We start from the raw sequence: 17389 nt of genomic DNA on the forward strand, positions 1-17389 counted from the left end.
TATGAGGTGATATCTCATTGTGGTTTTGATTTGCATTTCCCTGATAATTAGTGATGTTAAGCATTTTCGTGTACCTATTAGCCATCTGTATGTCTTCTTTGGAAAAATTTCTATTCAGATCCTCTACCCAACCTTTGTCTAGGACTCCTTTATCAAAAAGTTGCAGTTTACTAGAATGATTTTTTTAAAGAGAATTTTTAAACAAATAGGTACAGACTGAAGTTTTTGTGTCAGTTATGATTGTTTATTCTGACTGGTGCTCATGGAAGAAGTAGGAGAATGGGATTAATTAGTTTTCTGCATTTTTTCAATTGCTGTGATTTTTCAATTGCTCAGATTGTTGTGGGGGCTTTTTGTTTGTTATCAGGTTGTATGAATTCTTATATATTTTGGATATTAACTCCTTATATATGTTTTGCAAATATTTTCTCCCGTTCCATATGTTGTTTTCTCATTTTGTTGATGGTTTCCTTTGCCATGCAGAAGCTTTTTAGTTTGATGTAGTCCCACTTGTTTATTTTCACTTTTTTTACCTTTACTTTTGATTTCAAATCCAAAAAACCATTGCCAAAACTGATGTTGAGGAGCTTACCACTTGCCCTTTCTTCTTGGAGTTTTGTGGTCATCCACTGTGTTGTTTTATGTTTGATTCATTCACTTTCAATTCCTCCAATCTCTCTCCTTTAACAACTCCTCATTCTTTATTCATTAACTCATTTAATCACTTTTGTTAGTTAGGTAACTGCCAAAATGAAGGGATTAAGTATTTTGGTTTCATATATAAAAATATTTCTTTTCTCTCATAAGTCTGGTATTTTTTATGTTGAAACCTCCAAAATCCCCAACCTGTATTATTTCTTACCAACCTAGTATAGACTTCAAGGGAGGCTAAAATGATTCACAATTATCTAAAAATAAAGTATACAGTATTCATAAGCATTGGAACAGAGTGGTGATTTTATATTCTTTTTTTTTCTTTTAACCCTGCCACAAATATTTAAAAATTAATTGCATCATATTCAAGATTGGTGATCCCACTTATAATGTTATACAGATGTAAAAACACTTACAGCCAGAAAGCAAAAGTCAAATTAACAAAGCAAGTGCAAGTGCATCTTTTTTTTTTTTTAATGTGGAGAAAGGCTATTGTGGAACACATATGTGAAACTCCCAGCATCATCACATCTTGAAGCCCCCATGTATTCAGTATAGATCAATTTTTTAAAAGAAAACCAGAGATAATAGTTTTAGAATATTGAAAATTCTGTACTAGCACTTCTCTTTCCACATGAGCCAAAATATTCCACTATTTCTTTGCAATCCCACTATTTATCCTCTTTCTCATTTCCCTTTATCCTGCCATCTTCTAAACATGCCCCATTCAAATCCCTTTTTCAAATCTGAATTTGTCTGTGGCTGTTTTACCCTGTGATCCTTTCCCTATACCAAAGGTTCTACCCAGTTGTTCTCAACTATAAAAAAGTATGTCCTCAATCCTGAAAGCCTCAGACCAAAGTTCTTGTTTTTGTGAGATGATAAAGTAGCCTAGATAAAACCAGTAATAGAGGTTTACAATGTCACTAGCAAATTTCTAATAAAATTTCCGTTAAAGTCTTATCTCTGAACTTAATTTTTTAGATAGGTAATTTAAAATTTCAAAAGAAAGAATTAAGATAATTGCAGTTGGGATTTACTCACCCAAATAGTTAAAGCTTATTCTCTTCAAGTCCATATATCCTTCAGACTACATATTATCTTGGACCTGAAAGACCATAAATGATAGCCAAAGTCAAGCTAAAAAAGCCATTACATAAGAACATCAGGAATATAGATATTATATTCCCCTATTTATTGATTGAATGAGGAAAACATAGCCCAGTTAAATTTCAATATATCAGATACTCATCAATAGCTTTCCAATAAATATCCTGTTGCCCTTAACAAAATCATATACATTTTCATAGAAAATACAGATAATAGATAAAAATAATCTTTTCATTTTAATAATCTTGTTTAAATTCCTTCATTACTATTTGAGTGCAAATACTATTATTTCCAAAATTTAAATTTCAGTAATTATTTTAGCGATAAAAAGTATTTTCCTCATTCAAATTAACATCACCAGTAAATAACTCCTTTTATTCTAATATATCTGATTAGACTTAATTTTAATTCTCAGTTTTCTCTCTAGTTTATTGATTAAAGTTCCTAACCTACCTAGCCCCATTATGCCTATTTAAAATGTATGAAAACAAAAATTACAGAAGTTTAATCCATAATTTTAAGAGTATAACCGCATACATAACTATTTTGCTCCATCTTTAATAAAATCTCCCGCAACCCATAATAGTTTTGTACTCTTAAGGTTAAACTTTGACTAAATCTGGGTAGGAAACATAAATTTTTGAAAATATATTTTCAACTCAGTAAACATATTTTCTCCTATCAAAATGGTATCACAATTCCCAATACCCTCTCCTATCCAGAAATTTATCACAAAAGAGTCAGTTTGAAGCTACTAATTTTCTCTACTTCACCAGCCCCCTGAGTACTCAACTCGGTTTCTATCTTGTGACTAAAGGATTACTGGTCCCTTCTTTGGAAATTGTGTTTGAGTTGCCCAGAATGGGAGGTGGCCCAAGATTCTTCTTCATTTAGAAAGGAAAGTGAAAAGGATCTTTATTTTAAATATAAAATTTTAAAAGTATGGAAAATCATCCATTACATTGATATTCTTGTAATACTAGAATTTGCTGTTCATGTAATCTTACCAGCTTTTTCTTTTATTACTAATAAATGCTCTTTGAAAGATACAGCCTCTTCACTCCTGTAGCTAAAACTGTTGAAACCATGTAATTCCTAATTGCATGGAAAATGTTATTTTACAGCTTAAAAAAATTAATCCTTATACACATTATATTATCATTTAATAAGTCTAGCACAGTTTGGAAACACATGCTCAATATTGCACACTGTAATATCCTTTATAATTGGCATAATTAATACTAATAGTTTTACTCAATTAGTATTTACTGAATGTTTACTATGGTGTCTTAGACTTACATGCCTTAGCACATATAAAGTAGAACTTATTTTTCCAGTAAAACGATTGAAATTATTTACTGAAGAGTATGTAGTTTTTAAAGTCCCAAGACTATTCTTCTGAAATCAACATGATCATTTTAGAGCATTGTACTTTTCTAAAGACAAAATTCCCCACCTGATAAATTTAATTCCCTCTTAGAAAAAAAGTAAGCATGGTAATCCCATGAATATCCTGGCAATAGCTTTTTTCTTATCTTTCGGATTATTTGCCAACCTAATCACCATCATCCTTGTTTTCAGTGTGCAATATGTGACATTTTCAATTTAATTACCACTGAATATCTTAAGTAAGTTCTAAATATGATTTTTTCCCACTGTTTTATACCTATGTTTCCATTCAGATTAGAGAGTGGTTGTCAATGGCAAGGTGCAGTGTGAACCCTTTCTGCTGGTGGCTAAAGGGCTCCCCCTGCCAAAACCAATCTATAAAGTCTAGAAAATGTGCCTACTACTTCAGAAAGTTTCTACTGCACAGAAACCAATGCAGGGCCACAAGAATCATGAATAAACAAGTATATCACCAAAGGAAACTATAAAGCTCCAATGACTGATCCAAAAAAAATGGAAAGCTGTTCACTGACTAGGGCTCTAACATACAGCAAGGTGACTATAGTTAACAATACTTTTTTATATACTTAAAAGTTGCTAAGAGAATAGATGTTGAATGTTCTCACATTAGATTTTTTAAACTTAGACAATATTATATGTCAATTATATCTCAGTAAACCTGGGATGGGGAGAACAAAAAGGACAGAAGAAGGGCAAATTTACTCTCTCTGCTTGAACTGGACATCCATCTTCTAATGTCCTCAAGCCTTCCCGGGTCCTTAGGCCTTGGAGTTTGGACTAGAATTACACCGCTGGCTTCACTGAGCCTCCAGGTTACAGAAAGCACATACTTCTTAGCCTTCATACTCATGTGAGCCAATCCATCATAATCTCTTTTAATCTATCTATTTATATATTCTATTAGTTTTATTTCTCTAGAGAAACCAGACTAATACAGATTTTGGCACTAAAAGTGGTACCAGAGGAATGGAATTTTGAGGTTACAAAGAAGCTATTTCCTACTTTTTCATTTTCTTCCCTATCCCTCAGCAGTATACACACATACACAAACAAATCACTTGAATTTTTTAATCATTCCAAACTTTGTTTTATATTACATTTTACAATGTTGTACTGAATTAAAATATAAACACTGATCTTGTGGTGGTACCATACTTTTTCTTTCCAGTAAAAGTTGACTTATTTGCCACTACTTCACACCTTCAACTGTAAAGCCATCCCTCATTTAGGAACTATGTACAAGTCTCTTTTGATGTTGATTATCAAAAGACTCCCTTCCTATTAAAACCCATGTCATCTTATATCAGTGCAACTTGAAGAAAGGAGACAATGTCAGTTTTATGGACTACAAGTCCTAATTTCTGATTCAGTTGATGACAAATAAAATGATATAGTTCCAGTCTGGAATAGATGAAGATATATATAACTTCAGATCATAAAACATATTCAACTGTACATGGAGGAGTAATATTGCATATACAATTGCTACACAATGTCAGTGGCATACAACAATAAGCATTTAATTAGCTCAGCTTTGGAAGCAAGCTGATCTTGGTTGCATTTAACTGGGGGATAGCTTTGCTTCAAGCTATGGGTTTATTTGAGCATGACTACTCTCCTCACTGAGATTTAGTGTCATGTCTCTCCTATCTATTTATTCTAGGATCAAGCCAGAGGAAATAGTAGCTACAGGGGAAGTTCCTCTTATGGTGGTGGCAGGGATGCAAGGTAACAAGTGGAAATACACATGGTCTCTTAAGGGACTTGGTACTGGTCACTTCTATTTCCTGATATTGGCCCATATGAAATATATGTCAGAACCCAAAGGAAAGTAGTAGGAAAATATATTCTGCCCCACTTCCTGAAAGGAATACAATGTCACATGGCAAATAGTATGAGAAGGAACAGTGAAAAGTCGGGGCCCATTTCTCAAATTATCACATACAGAGAAGTGGTGTATAATGAGCAATTTTCATACCTCACTACAGAAATGAAATTTCCGAATTATTAGATTTGACTGAATTTTGAGATCTAAATTGATGCCAAAATGTATAGTAGACCTAATACCCTATAATAGATGTTCAGGGTATACTTTATACAATGAACTTTTAAAAAGAAGCCTTCACTTACTCTGTATGCTGAAGTTTTATAGGAATAGGCACAGTATTTTTTAATCTAAAGAGAAGCTTTCAAATGTGCAGATACCTAAGAGTTGGGCAAGTAAACAGTGGTAACCTGCTTAAACAGAAGTCTAAATTTATGTTTATAAATTTTATGAAAAATATATTCATGTAGTTTTCCCTACATCCATGAAATATTTTAACTGATTTAATATGAAATAAATGCTTTAATTTACATTTACTTATAAAGAGTGATGTCCAGAAATACCAGCTTCTCCAATATGGTTCAAATATGGTAATCCATTTCATACCATGATGACACCTGAACATTTATTAAGTAGAATCCTAATATAATGGCCTCAAATTTGATCCTAGTTGAGACTGAAATTTTATAACCTATTGAAACTTCTTTATTGAGACATTTTTGAAAAAAAAATTTAAAGCAGCAAAAGAGAAATATTTGTTTCTATATTTGAAAGGAGTATTTTAAATAGATCATACATTGTGATGCAAGGAGTTCACTAGAAATGTAAACATAAAGCTTTCAAAATACCCATTTAACATATTCACTGAGCTTTATTTCAAACACAAGAATCATGTGAGTTATATTGATTTCTTGACTGTTCTATTTGAATCTGAGATGAAAAATTTTAGCTGGAGTACCTCTTATGACCAGCAAAAAATAAATACTTTTTATTCTTTGATAATTATAAAAGCTCATAATCTCATGAGCTCACTCACCTTTTTTTCAGATTTTAGAAAGAAAAAAAGCAATCTCAAAACTTTACAAAGTTGGTTGTCAGAATGATACCCAAATCTCCAGACATCCAGAGAATTTGATAAGTGGCTACATCCTGGGATTCTCTAGATTCACACAAGTCTGAAGGTTTGGGTTTTGGGGGGTTTTTTTGTTTGTTGTTTATTTGTTTGTTTGCTTTTTCAGATGACTTAAACATGGAAAGATGGAAAATCAGGTGAGGTATGAAGACAGAGTGTGTAAAATTCATCAAAGAATTGTTTTCTATCCAAGACTAAATTCCACATATAAACTCTAGGATTGAGAAAATTGTTCAAGATTACAAGGGACCACCTCAATTCTTTTTTAACCTTTTTTTCCTGGAGTTTCTTCAGGGGTATAGAGTGAGAAATGACTCATTAATTCATTTAGTCATTACATGCTATTTGTCAACCACTCAGCTGGACACTAATGATTTAAGAAGATAAAGATATAATCTTTGCCCTCCAAGTATAGTGTTACATACAGGAAAAAAATAAGAAATTATTACATCCTGACATGATAGATAATTTAGTAGTGGTTAAAAACAGGATAGTGGGAGGGTATTGAACACAAAGGAAGTCTTAGGGTATATGTCCTCATGAGCATTTATCTTTATATACGTATCTTCAGCATTAATTTTTAGAATGAAAAGAATTCTGACTTTCCCTTTACTTTCTGAGTTTTCTTTTGCCTATAATAACACAATCAGAGAATCACAGAGCAGGCCCCTAGAATTTGAGTACCTCCATATCCACCATTAAAATGAACTCTTCTTTTCAACAGCATCCCCTAGGTTGTTACTGGGTCTTGGTCAGAGACACCACTCAGTGGGACACCAGTCACTACAAGATCTTAACTACTTATGAATCAGGTATTTATTGATTTTTCCAGCTATAGGCTGAACAATGTGCAGTAACATCCCATTATCAGTTTGAAGTATTATTTGAGCAGAGCTAAAGTCAAAAGGAAATTGAACATGGCATATATTAGGATTAAGGAAGAGACTCACAGAGAAAAAAGCCATGTTTATAGGGAAAATTATTATCAAATGTCTTGAAATGATAAACTTTACTTCTCCAAGGAAGACCTGGCTATAGTCACTGTTGTGTATCCAAAGTGCCCATAATGAAGATTAGCTCTTGTTACCTGATGGTTAGTTCATTAAAATAGCAAATCAATCTATTTTCTTTTCTCATCCTATTAAGGAGTGGGTTGTGATTTGAAAGAGTGATTGAAATTTGTCTTTCCTGAATATAATACTTCTGTAAGAATTGGAATTTCTTGGAGTTACTCATGCTTAATTTAACATCCTATATTTTACACATTACATCTTGTCAAAAAAAATGAACTTTATAGAAAAACAAATGAGGGAATATACTGACCCCATAGGATTCACTGTGCTTCAGATGTATGCTTTAGCCTAGGCACAATTTTATAATGGCTTATTGAAAAATTAATTACTGGATTTAGAAAAACAAAGAAAATTTAATTACAGCACTAGCTCGTAAATGATACCTTAGGACATTAGGATATTGCCTTTTAGCACATGATATATCTTTGGAACAGTGATCAACCTATAGCGTCGTTTCTCTTGTAACCGGGGTACAGGGGTCTAGGAAACAAGGGACCTACTTGAGAATAATCTAATTTCCAAGTCCCATTTCTTTAGATTCTTCTGATGTGGAAGTCTTTATTTCTTAAAAAGGAATGCTCCTAGTCCTTATTCCACTAAATAAGAATTTGCATTGCCATCTCATCACTTAAGACTTCTTATTGCTACTTTACCAAGAGCAAAATGATTGTGGCAAATAATCTCAGCTGGTAAAAGAAATAGGTTTGCTGCTAAATAGTGGAGGCAGATAGATGTTCCCCTATATCCCTGGGTCCCCGAAGATCCTCTGGAGCACTTCAGAGTATTATTATATCTGGTGGTAAATTTAATGAAACACTACAGAAAAAGAATGTGGATAAGATCAGGATCACCAAAGGGTTAGAATCTCCAAGGAATGAAAGTTTGAATCATTTCAAGAAAAGAATAGCATCCATCTGAGATGCTGAATGGGAATAAAGTGAATATGGAAGGAGTACTGAAGGAAGGAAATTATAAATAAGGCCCATGGCCGCCTTATTAATTCAAAAAAGAGGATATTATATACTTACCTTTCTTTCTTATTCTCTTTCCTGTGAAAATTAATATTAGCTATCTTCTTCCTTTACTTATCCCTTCTGTTTTATATAAGGAGTTAGTAATTAGTATTAAAATGTAATTTATACATTATGGATATGAAAATGAGATGATTAAATAAGAGAAATGAACATCACCCAGAGATTTGAAACAACAATTAATGATACTTGGGACTCTCAGTACTGGATTTTCATCATACATAGCTGTAGGGTGGATTTTCATCGTACATGGGATTAAATACATTATGATTTTTCTTTCTTTTTTCTTTTCTTTTTGATTTGGACTTTTAGGCATAAGTAGAAGTCCTGTTAAAAATTACATTTAGAATCAGTACACTAGGAATAGATGCTGAGATTCTCATTCTAATATCAGTATTCCAGGCAATACCAATACAAGAAAAAAAAATACATTTAAAGCAATTTATGTATGGAAGCAAGATCTAATTTTTCATTTAAATCTGTTTTGACTCTTCCCTTCTTTAATTTTTCAGTTTAAGAAATACAATTTAGTGGGGTTTTTTCTATCCGGAGAGTTTAACATTAATTTTATTACAAACATTTAGGTAATGGTTCCTTATAGTATATGAAGTTAAGAAACATAACAAAACCAATAGAAATTTTTATAAACAGGTATAAGACTTGTCAGATTTGGACATGATTAATAATTACAAATAAACATAAATGTGTGTGCACATATTTGTATACTAAAATAAAATTTGAATCAGCTGTTAATCCCACAAGAGAATACTGTATACTTTTGAATCACAGGTGATTCATAGGCTGTAAGGCAAGTACAAATCGAAATAGAAAAAGTTTAATTTTCCTTGGTGCAAAAGAGACACACACACCACTCCCCCGACACACACACACAGGCACACACCTTTTTCTTAAAGCATTTACTTTAGAAAAAAAGGAATTGTGAATCCTTTCCTACCCCTTTGATATGTATATAATTTTTTTTTAAGATTTTATCTATTTATTTGACAGAGATCACAAGTAGGCAGAGAGGCAGGCAGAGAGACAGGAAGGGAGGCGGGCTCCCTGCTGAGCAGAGAACCCCATGCGGGGCTCAATCCCTGAATCCTGGGATCATGACCTGAACCAAAGGCAGAGGCTTTAACCCCTGAGCCACCTAGGTGCCCCTATATAAATCTTTTTAAAGGCTAATAAGCTTTTTACCAGTTTTGCAAACCAGGAATATTTCCTGAGGATTGAAACCATCTCTTTGAAATGTAATCAAGGAAGGAAGCACCCATATCTCCCACTTTTCAGAGGGTGTGGAGGCCTGACTTCAGCCAGCTCCTGGCTCCCAATTGAAAACTTACCTCTTGCCTATTTTTTAAATATAGGCAATTAGGAAACAGAGGAGGCTGCCCCAATTAAGAAGTGAATTTAGGTTGAACTACATATGACAAATGGTGATGTCAATTCCCTTACTTGAAGACTAGTTTATTTGCTTATTGATTATTTTGAGAATATGTTTGTAATTAATTGTATTTGCTTGGCTATATAAAAGGTAAGATTTCTTTCTGTATTTCAAATTTCTTTACCAGATCGTGATGTACATTGCATCTGCTTGAATTCCTATTCAATAATTTTTTTTTTTTTTCTCTTCTACCTTTGTGGAGAGATTTTCTGGGTTGGGAGTTTTTGTTTTTAATTCTATGTTTCCAACAATATCTTTAGGAGGCAATGCAAGGCAAGGATGGTTTGCATCCCTATCTGAGACTTCTCCCCAAACTCCAGTGTTAAAATCCATGGAGCGAACCTGGGTATAAGTAGGACTACTTTTTTCTAGAGTAAAAGGGTGAATTGATAAGAATAAATATAGGCCAAAGCCTGCTCTGCCTGCTTTTCTTCTGGAAACCCAAAGCCACAATCATAAATGTTTGTATTTCATTAATAGAAAAAAGTCAATCCTAACTACATCAACAACAACAAAAAGAAGATATACAAGTCTACAAAAGCAATGGCTAGAAGCTAAAGCCAGATTTAAATTTCTTGTTCTGGGCCTATCTTAAGTATTATAAAGTAAGAATATAATTCAAAGAATGATTCCAAGATTTTTTAAAAATTTCTTGAAGTGAGAGAAGAATGTAATTAGATTTTTATAGGTCCTTTGAAATTCTCCTTTATCCACTCCTGGAATGAGAATATTCCAAACCAACATTATAAATGGAGTTGGCAGTGGAAGAAACAAGAGAAGAAGTAGGAAGTCTTGTTAGAATAACAAAAATTTTTTTTAGGGGCGCCTGAGTGGCTCAGTGGGTTAAGCCGCTGCCTTCGGCTCAGGTCATGATCCCAGGTCCTGGGTTCGAGCCCCGCATCGGGCCTTCTGCTCAGCGGGGAGCCTGCTTCCTCCTCTCTCTCTGCCTGCCTCTCTGCTTACTTGTGATTTCTCTCTGTCAAATAAATAAATAAAAAATCTTTAAAAAAAAAATTTTTTTTTTTAAAATGATGAATTTGTTATCAAAGAAAAGGATATATAGTAAGGCAGTATAGGAACCACAAATATGCATAGGAAAAGGAATATAAGATCCATCCAGCGGCGGAAATTGGAAAGGAAAACAGGGTGTGTGAGTACCCAGAAGCCCCAGACTTAAAGTATCCATTAATTATACCAGTTGAAAAATCCCCAGAAAATGTTCCGTTTCACAGGAATAATTTATATTACGGAACATGTTTGTGATCTTTTTTCTCTGTCTGGAAGTGCCTTTCTTTCAAATTGTGCCTGCTCAAGTGCTAAGGGGTCACCTTCTGTTTTGTCCTTGCTTGTCTCATTGCTATTATTTCATATATCACATTGCATTTTTTTTAATTAGTAGACTTTTTTAGAGTGGTTTTTCAATATACAGAAATGAGCAGAAAATATAGAGCTCTTTATGCCCCCACTCCTCTTGTATAAAGTTGCCATTATCATTAATATATTGCTTTATTGTGCCATTTTTATTATATTTTTCTTGTTTATTAACTCAGTGCAAAAATTATGACATTAATTGCTAAGCAAAGAGACTCAATAAATGCCAATTTCAAAACTAAACTGAATAGAATATAAATTGCGTAGTAAAATCGTGTAACTTTTCAATGTAGTTTTTTTGATCTCAGGAATCCTTCTAATAATAGACGAAAGCCATAGATTTTCTTCATTTAAAGAATGCAAATACATGTACATACATCCAGCTTTGACTATAAGGTTTAAAATGACAGGATCTCTCAACTTCAATACTGTTGACATTCTTTGTTGTGTGGGGCTGTCTGGTGTATTGTAGGATTTTTTTTTTTTTTTTTTTTTTTTGTAGCATTCCACCTCTATTTACTAAATGCCAGGAGCAATTCCCTCCCCTACAATGACAATAAAAATGTCTCCAGACATTGCTGAATGTCTCCTGCATTGCAAAATTGTCCCTGCTTAAGAATTTCTAGAGATAACATCACCAGACCACAGCTAAGAAAGTCTGCATTACTATAAAAACTGATTTCAAAATAGGGTCCATTTGATCAATTATAAATTATAAATGAGAAAGGAGATAAAAAGATAACAAAAGGATAACTTGAGTATGCATAAAAACAAATTTATCAGATACAAGAGATGCTGTTTGAGTAAATGTTGAACATACATTTACTGCAGTTTCTTTTTCTTTTTTAAGAATTTTTATTTATTTGACAGAGAGAGAGAGAGAGCACAAGCAGGTGGAGTAGCAGGTAGAGGGAGAGGGAGAAGCAGGCTCCCCACTGAGCAAGGAGTCCGACACAGGGCTCAATGCCATGACCCTGGGATCATGACCTGAGCCTAAGGCAGACACTTAACGAACAGAGCCACCCAGGTGCCCCTACTGCAGTTTCTAGCACACATAAAACAAGCAAAGTTCTTAGCTATTAATCTGATTAAAAATTTGGCATTTGTTGCTTCCAGCCTTTAATTTAACTTACAAATGAGAATTTCTAATGTGTATTTTTTAAATTATTCCTTGAGAAAATGCAATGAGGCTTATTAAATTAGTAACAGAAATCACCTAAAGTACTAGAAATAACTCATAAAGCTGCGCTCTAGTTGTCCAGTTATTGGTCCATATTACTAAATCCCTCTAGAGGACATAAGCATAAAAAGCAACATTGAGCAGGCCCCCACTATTTGCAGGACACTGGAAATACATACACACATACATACATACATCCATACATACATATATGGAAGAAGTGGCCTTTGTTTTCAAATAAACCATTGTCCTTCAGTATGTTGAAGACCAGAGTTTAAAGTTTAGTTCTGGATTAATTTACTTTCCAAGCAAAAATTTTGAGATTGGCTTTAGTATTAAAAAAAAAAAAAAACCTAACTGTAAAAGAAAGAAACATATACTGTCCTGTTTTCAGTGAATGAGGAATCTATAATAAAGATGATACACAACTTATCAATATTATGGACTTTTTAATAAATTATTACCAAACTAAATACTGTCTGTATTAAATGCAAGATATATAAATGTTAAAGGTTACTTATTAACTAGTCTAACAGATTTGGATATTTCTATGTATTTATGTGTGTACATTTTCAATTTTATTAGTGATGAAATTTCTATAAATTGCTTTCCCTTTCATCCCGTGCTTTTGTTTGTTTCCTTGAGGCCAAAGATGTGCATTTTGTTATCTGTGTATACCTCAGTGTGTCCAGCACAATGTTCTTATCAGGCTGATCTCTGAGAGTGGAGTTTAGGTGAGGTAAATTGAATTGAATTGCTTTAAACTGAAAGCTCCTTTTAGCACTGGTTATTCCCTAGACTCCTGGAGGTAGCTGGAGCTGAAATGCTACAGACAGCTATTTTTCATTTCTATATACAAAATCACTGCTAGGTTGGCGCGAAGAAATAACATGTCTTGACACAAAGAGTTAATGTGATTTCCAGGCCTTACACTGTTAGAGCCAAGGTAGAGCTAAGATCTCTGGCTCAATGCCAGAGTTTTGGCTTCATAGCCTGCTGCCTTTCCTTTATGGATAATCATGCTTTTTTAATTGGGGCGTACATCAACTTTTATGTACTGGTTTGGCTACTGACATGTCAGGTGTATGGTGACTCCTCAAATGAACCTGACTTGGAGCTCTCACCCCACAAGTTATGTTCCAAGATTACAGTTTTAAAACTTCTCTTGGCTTGCCACCTTGTGGTGGCTTTTTCAAAGTAACAAAATTCAGTCTTCAAAGAATTAACAGGTTTCCAACCTTCTTAAGAATAATAATTTACATATGAAAAATAGATAAATTTGCAGTGAGTTTAGTAGAGATCTAAAAAATATCATCTTATTTAAAATTAGCATTTATGATAAATCTTTTTTCCCATTATTTCCACAAATAGTTTGACACATTAAACTTGGGAAAAAATAAGGAAAGTATTATCTCAATCCCCCAAAAATGTATGTGATATCATGAAATTAATTCAAAACCTTTCTCTGTTTCATTGGTTACTTTCTGAAAACTTTAAATTAGATATAGCTGCTGAACAACTATTAATATAATAAGAAATTGCATGTATTGTAAGACAACTTACAGTTTACCATCAGTTTTTAAAATACACAATTATAATGAACTATATGATACATGGTTGGTTTATTAGCTAATTTGATTACTATTCATATAGAATTTATTAGTTAATAAATAACATGATTTATTAGAGTATTTGCATTATGTATGTTTGTATTTTTTTTTTTGTCTTAATGACCGCAGATCATCAGCTTTCTGGGTATATATCTAGTATGTTCTAGAACTAAATTAATTACTTGTCTAAGAAAAGGCTTTGAGTTTCCTCAGAAGAAATGAGATCTTTTGATTGGGACTTATAATTAAAAGACCAAGATAATTGCTACAATCCAATAACAAAGCAAGAACACAGGGTAACCACAATGTCATCAATCATACTGATGGAAGGAAGTTGACAAATGATTGCTAACACTTCAAATTCATAAATTAGGTGATCTATTTGAAGATAATGTTAGATAGTATTGGGTATTAGGAACTCTTCTCTGTATGCATTAGCCATTTTCACAAACTATTGTGAAAAGATTGTCCAGATAAGTTTTTGGTTTCATAGAACAAATATCAGAAATACTGCCACAAATCTGTTTTCACACCTGAAGATGGCTATTCAAACCAAGTCTGAGTGGGATATGACTCTGATATAGTGGTGGATTTATTAATCCTCATCATTCTCAATTTAGGGAAACCTGGCACGCTGGGAGATTCCACACCCGGACCAAAATCAGTTGCTTTTATTTTTTTTGGTCAGGAAAATAACTCTTACTGAGATTTAAACACAGATGAAACTTGTAACTGCTTTATCTTTCAGCTGGAAAATAACTTAGATATAATGCAGACTTCTCACTGCAAAAATTTAATTTAAGGGCAAAATATCCGAAGGAGACAGCATCAAAAAAGGGCAGCCTCGAGTAATCTTATTCCCAATCCAGTTCTATTTAAACAACTCCTTGATATCTGAATTCTTACAGACACTCAACAGTATTCACATTTATCATGAATTCTGGGAATAATATTTTGTGCTGCTACCATATAGGATTGATTTTTATTACTTAATTCTTTAAATCATTCACCATGGTGTGGTCTTTGTTCTAAGAAGACAGCAGGAAAAGAATACAAGAAAACATCTTCGTTTGAATTACTGTTTATTTTAATTTATTGAACATATGTCTTTTATTTAGGTCTAGTCCAACTATCACAAAGTTTGTGCTCTGATGGCTTTATGAAATCTATTCTGTCTTTGAAGTGGCCCCATTTTCTTAATAGAAGAAATATATTTAAATTGTCTGAGAGCCATGTTTGCTCTCCCTGCTTGCTGCCCTAGGATATCTAAGACTGGAAACTCTATCAAAAATAGTCTTAATTTACTTGCTAACTTTCACTCTCTTGGTAGGAATAATTTTGATTAGTAAGGAGAGTGCTTCCTCACTGTCTTCTTTCACTGGCAAATAATACATTACATTTGTATCTCCCTTTACTGAGCCTAGAGCCTTTAGATTCATTAACCAATTAATCCTCCTAACATTGCTGTAAAGTAAGAACGGGGAGTCAATTCTGAATCTACATGTAGGGAGATTAAATGACTTATATGTCACCAAACTGGTAAAGAGCAGAGTTGAGAAAACTGCTTAGGGCTTGCCCTTATTGCATTATTAGGTCCTTATTTCTCATATTATAAGAACCTCTTCAGAGATAACTGGTACTAGAAGTTGAGAAGTAAACAGGTTTCTTCATATTTAATTGTAACAATGTTCTCTAAAATGACCTTTAGAAATAACTGGGTATGTAAATGCATTTGTATTGGCATAATGTAGTGCATGGTATTTTAATGATATATGGAGTATAATCACTTGTTTTTCTAGTTATGTGAGCTGGTTAACGTTCAACAATAAATTACAATATTAGCATCCACTAATAAGCAATTGTTGAAGCAAATGTATTTTTTTCTTTCTCCCTTTCATTTATTATAAGTAAGCTAGTTTATTTCCTCCCCATTATCACATGAGGATTATGCAACCCAATTGCATTTTTATTTGATTATTTTAATTCTGTGTTTTTGAGTCATTTGTATTGCTACAGAAACAATTCAAAGAGCACCATTTATTTTTATTTTTAAATAAGATTTAGTTCAATCCGTAAAAAGCAAAAAAAAAAAAAAAATCCTAAATATCTTACATGTTTCTCTATCCCACATTTCCTTGCTGCATTAGAAAACTAAGAAAATCATTATCTACATGGTACGTGTGACTATATGTTTGACTATAACCCAAAAGTTGAAATGTCAGAAATCCCAGAAGCACAGAGTTCCTGGAGGATTTCAAGCCCAAGTATGCCAGTTGGGGAAGACTGGAGATTGAGATAAGCTTCAACTGTACACTTGAACTTTAGGCTCTTAAGATGAACACAAATTTGGATTCATTTGAGATTTTCTTTTTGTAAGTCAATGGATAATAGATCAGAAGGAACCTTTTAAAATATCTTGAATTTCTCCTTTGAATAAAACAACTTTAGGAAAAAATGCAAGCTGAAGGTCCAAGGTCACCTGAAATATGATCTGTGGTGTCCTTGCTCACTCTGGTGGGTTGATGCCACCTTATGGAGCTAGATGTTTACTACACCCCATGTTGCAATAGCCACAAAAACCTAAGTTCCAAAAGAAGCACTTAAATGTAGTCGATAGAAAACCATTTCACTGTATAACTAAAAGGCAGGGGGTTAAATACTAAATGCTTCTATAATATTTTTTAAGAGCTTAAAGCTTTTTGTTTTTACATTGTATATTATTAATCAGATATAAGATTCGCTTTCCATTGACAATGTAATAGAGTTTTTAAACAAATGTGCCTTCCTATTTCAAACATTTAGAAAAGATTAACTCCTGTATTAGTTTCTTGCTGTTTCCACCTTATCTTTTTATTTTACCCTTAATTTCTCTGTTCCAAACTTTATATAGATTGATAAGTTATTCAAATGTGCTTAGATATAAACTCATCTATCTAAATTTAAAATGATAATAATTGTGCTAATATAGAAACTAAGCAGAAAGATAAATCCAGGAGACAGTAACCTTGCAAAAATCTCTTTGTGAGCTTGTGTAAGGATCATGAACAGAGGGGTTGAAACTTCTTAAATCATTTTAGGAAATAAATGAGGAGGAACAAGGAAAACATCTGTAGCTTTTCGTGAAAGAAAAGAAATGCTTTCTGAAAGTATGAAGCAATCCAGATATGCCAGTCCCCACTGTATGAATAAAAAAAGGGAAGCTTAATGCAGAGACATGCTGGATCCAACCCAGGCTTCAGAACATTGTATATAAGGGTCTAAATAAGATGTTATTTCTAAGTGAATTCAAATAGCATGTTAATTTTAACATAAAATAAAATCTAAAAAGCCATTTCTTGGACATGTCAAGTAAGTTGTAGATTATTTGAGAGCTCTAAAACCTGGAATTTTTCACTGATCTAAACTCTGTGTTCCGTGATTCACAGACCTGGCTGATCAGTCAGAATCACGTGGGCCTCTTTTTTACAGTGCTGATTCTGAAAAACCTTTCACTGACTTTGAGCAGTAACTTGGTGGAACTTCTCTAGATTCCCAGCTCCAACGATT

At 33.2% G+C, this 17389-nt stretch overlaps 1 long non-coding RNA gene across 1 annotated transcript in view; it reads left to right on the top strand.

The window, feature by feature from the left end:
* The window catches only part of LOC125106809 (uncharacterized), a 149313-nt gene extending 132629 nt beyond the window's left edge, over positions 1-16684 (top strand). The window contains exons 2-4 of the long non-coding RNA XR_007129432.1: positions 4838-4902; positions 6856-6943; positions 15991-16684. This is a non-coding gene — a long non-coding RNA (uncharacterized LOC125106809). The remainder of the gene's footprint in view (positions 1-4837; positions 4903-6855; positions 6944-15990) is intronic.
* The last annotated feature ends 705 nt before the right edge of the window (positions 16685-17389 follow it).

This window comes from Lutra lutra, chromosome 8 (genome assembly GCF_902655055.1).
Source record: "Lutra lutra chromosome 8, mLutLut1.2, whole genome shotgun sequence".
Taxonomy (NCBI): Eukaryota; Metazoa; Chordata; class Mammalia; order Carnivora; family Mustelidae; genus Lutra; species Lutra lutra.